This window comes from Pinus tabuliformis, chromosome 8, assembly GCF_031772625.1.
Source record: "Pinus tabuliformis cultivar Carrire ecotype Pingquan chromosome 8, CPIR1, whole genome shotgun sequence".
Lineage (NCBI taxonomy): Eukaryota > Viridiplantae > Streptophyta > Pinopsida > Pinales > Pinaceae > Pinus > Pinus tabuliformis.
In genome coordinates this window covers 1631086801-1631091257 of record NC_142294.1, presented here as the reverse complement: position 1 = coordinate 1631091257, position 4457 = coordinate 1631086801, and the positions used below count along the sequence as shown (strand labels likewise).

General features: G+C 35.4%; 1 pseudogene; it reads right to left on the bottom strand.

The window, feature by feature from the left end:
- Window positions 1–2992: 2992 nt before the first annotated feature.
- Window positions 2993–3621, bottom strand: LOC149242380 (calcium-binding protein KIC pseudogene; annotated as a pseudogene).
- Window positions 3622–4457: the final 836 nt, after the last annotated feature.

Here is a 4457-nt window from a genome sequence, read left to right as displayed (position 1 = left end):
ATAAGGAAGAGAGACCTAACCTAGGGGAGGAGAGGGGGGAGCAGACCGAGATTTGGGATTGGAGACAACCTGAAAGGCTTTACGAATTTGAGAAGGGGTGTAGCCATTGGCTCTAAAATCTTGGAAAAGATGGGCCTTTTTTGAGGGAAGGAATTGAGGAACAGATATTTTAAGGGCTCAAGAAATGAGAGATTTGAGAACACTAGATTTCTGGGAAGGGTGATGGTGAGAAAGGGCATGAAGATACCGATCAATGTGGGTCTTCTTTCTATAGAATTGATGGGATAGAGAACCATCAGGTTGTCGGGAGACAAGGACATCAAGGAAGGGAAGTGATCTGTTAGATTCAATCTCCATGGTAAATTGAATATGAGGGAAAATGTTGTTAAGATGAGAGTGAAAGTCATCAAGTACGACCCTCCCATGTTGCCAAATGACAAAAGTGTCATCGACAAACTAGAACCAACACTTTAGTTTTTTATGCCAAGAGTCGAGAGCTTTGGCTTCAAAGAATTCCATAAAGATGTTAGCAACAACAAGAGAAAGGGAAGACCCCATTGTTGTACCTTCGGTTTGCTCATAAATGGTGCCTTTAAAAGAAAATAATGTAGATGAGAGGCAAAGCTTAACAAGGTTGAGAGTTTCAAGATCAACAAGTTTGGAGATAATATCAAGGGCCTCAGGAACTGGGATTTTAGTGAAGAGAGAGACAACATCAAAGCTAACTAAGAGGTCATTATCATCAAGGCGCATGTCTTTGGTTTTAAGAATAAAATCAAAGGAATATTTAATGAAAGAGGGGGAGGATCCAACGAATTGTTGAAGCTTAGAGGCTAGGAACCGGTTAAGAGCATGGGTAGGAGCTCTGATGGCACTAACAATGGGTCTAAAGGGGGACCCCTTGCTGTGGATCTTTGGGATCCCATAGATTTTGGGAGTTTGGGGAGTATGGGGAATAAGGCATTGTTGAATGGAGGGATATAAAGAAGAAGATTTAATGGCTTTAGTGACGAGATGGGTGATGGAATTGATGGGGTTTTTGGGAAGGATTTTATAGGAACTAGAAGATAGAAGATCAAGTAACTTAGCTTCATAGTTAGAAGAGTCCATGATGACAGTCACATTACCTTTATCAGCCTTAAGGATAAGGATGTCAGGGTTATCATTAAGATGCTTAATGGCTTGGAATTCATCTTTGGATAAATTGGGCTTGGGAGGTTTTGCCTTCATTAGAACTCTGCCACATTCTTGATGAATTTCTTCAACCATATGAGACGGAAGGTTATGACACGTAAGCTCAATGGAACACATAATTTCTTCTATAGGGATACGATGAGGAGCTATGGAAAAATTGAACCCTTTTTCCAAGAGATGAAGGGAGGAGGGATCAAGATTAAAGGAGGAGAGGTTCACTACAGAAAGGGGCCTAAAGCAGAAAGGAGAAGGATGCAGAGATAAGAAAAGAATTAGGCTTATGACAAATCAAAAAATTAATATCGTATTAATTTAAGAATTAATATGATAATTAATAAAAGCATTAAAAATAGAATTAATTTGATTATTAAATTTAAAAATAATTTGATCATTATTATTATTAAAAACTCCATAGAAACAACATCTTGAGAGGCCTTAAAATTGATGGAGGGGATCATAGTATTATAAGCGGAGTTGATAATATTATTATTATAAGGAGAGAAAATGGATTTTCTATCATTCAAGTGATTAAAAAATTTAAAAGAATTAAAATTAAAAGAGTTAAGAATGCCACTTAGGTTGAAAACTTTATCAAAAGAAATAAAAAAATCTTGTTGAAAAAAGTTAGGAAAGGCGTTAACATAAACCAGAGGGATCATGATGAATATTCCAAGAGAGGTTTGGGCTTTCAGTGGAGGAAGCCACAGAATTAATAAAGGATTTTGCCAAGGCAACGCAAGATTTTACAGAGATATCAAGGGTTTAAATTGTTTTTAATCGTGGAAATGAATTGAAATGAAATAAAATGATATTTTAATATTTACGAGACTAAAAATAGTTTAAGGAATTATTAGTTTTTTGAGTTTTCGTTTTTTACTATTCAATTTTTTTTTTATTTAAATTGATATGTGTTAGCTTAATCTTCCAACAATCTTTTAGTTAAAAAGATAATGTCAAGACTCTGATGCTAATATATTCCCATAATTTTATCTGATGTCTTTAAATGCATCACATTCCAAGATGAAATGTTTTTCTAATTCCACTGTCCCAGACATGCAAAATATACATACCGGTTCTTCCCCGCTTCTTTAGGCCTTTTCCACAGTCCTGTTTCACACATACCAGTTCTTCCCAATTTTCTTTAGGCCTTTTCCACTGTCCTGTTTCACACGGAAGGGTTGAATTCCTCAATGTAATACTTTTTCTTCCAGATCCAACTCTTTCCCCATCCACTGGCAAGAAATCTTGGGTACCCAATTTTTTTTCAAAACAGCTAATCATAAAAATGTCTGAATATTTTTTATGATTAAAATAAATTCAACACCATCTAAAAATCCCTCTGAACACTGAAAATAACTTCCAAAAATCTCTCTTAACACCGAAAATAACTTCCAAAAATTTCATCAAAATGCCTCCAAAATTTTCTATTCTTTTCCTATACTTTTCCTGGTCTTTGAAAAAATATATACCCCTTTATATATTCATATATATACTCCTATTATATATATTCTCTGGTACAAGATACTTTTGGATGGTTTGTAAACCATTTTGAAATATATTCAATAAAGGTATTTAACCAAATACCAACTGTTCTCCATCTATTTTGGAGCTGGACATCTAATTTTTAATGATCGACTGTGAGGTTATGCATTGTTTTTTTAATCATCCATTATGAAAAAGCTTGTGTATATTTTTACCATCCATTATGACAAAGCTTATGTGTATGCTGTACACTGTCACTGCAGAATAGTTGTCAGTGACCAAATGTTTCCAAAAAGCATGTTAAAATTAAATATCATTGAACAAAATAAAGCTAATAGCTATATTAGAAAACATATCATCATATAACGTTATTTCCATAATTCACAGAGCAAATTTGATACATTTATCCATATAAACTGGAAGCCATGTTGCTAAACCAGATCTGTTACAGACACCTCAATGAATACCTGAATTTCTTTTCACCTGTCAGAACTACAAATACATGAACTACTTTTGGGTTATGATTTCTTCGAAATCATTTACCAGAGCATTGTTAAGCCATTGCTCTGCTTCAGCCATGAAAGAAGGGCTGAGTCTGATCATTAGAACGCAGAATTCATGTTCATTCAGAGCCCCGTCGCCGTCTAAATCCCCTTCGCTCATCATCGCCCGCAGCTCTGAATCCGTCAGGGAATCCAACCCTAACAGACCTGAATTCCTCTTCAGGCTCTCCAAAGTTATCAAGCCCAACTGGGGATCTGCCAAAAGACGGAAGCCATTACAGAGCTCCGCCATGAAATCGCGCTCTCCCAATTTCTCCGCCATAATGGGCAGGAAATCCTCGAATTCAACCATTATTGTGAATGCCGAAGCCCCAATTTGGAACCCCAATGGTGTATTGAACGCAGGCAGAGGGTTAAAGCTTGAATTATTGTGAAATGGGGAGCGTTTGTTATATAATAGAGAATCGAAGGCGGGCTTGCCGAGAAACCACGCGGCGATGGACCCCGTGAATTGTGTGCCACAGGAAATAGTTGGGAAATTGCTCGTTTGCCGTCCAGACGATGTACAGTTGTCACGCGCAGCCAGAAAGGGAAAGATCGCTATCAATCGTTTTCAATTGTAATCACAAGGCTGGGACTTTCTTCGAAGCCGCACTAGTCGATTGGAAATCTAAATTGCCCTTCACGGTAGACTAATTTATTTATTTATTTTAATGAAATGGTATGTTGTGGTGTTTTGAGTTTTATATTTGTGGAATGTTTTTTTTTGAAAGGGTGGGGTTAGTCTTTGTTTTATATTACAATGTACAATATTTTACATATATACAACTGTCATCCATCACATTAATCAACATATATCGATATATGAGCACAATGATATAAATGGGCTGTCTCACAGTGTCACAATAATGAGAATTGAACACAGTCGAGGTGCGAGAAAGCCGACTGCCCCGACAACTGAACCCTGCACTCATGTGCATTTGTGGAATGTTACACATTTATATTTTTAATTAGTACAATTATATTAATAAATGTGGTTGATATAAACAAGAAGTAAATAGGTGATTTTTTTTTTATTTTATTTTTTAAGAATGTTATACATTTATATTTTTAATTAGCACAACCATATTAATAAATGTGGTTGATATAAGCAACAAGTAAATAAGTAAATTAAATATAAATTGTAATCTTAAAAATCTTATTCAACCACAACTTTAACTCTAACAACTAATACTTAAACCTTAATTTTTCAAAATTTCAAATATTTTTTCCTGTGAC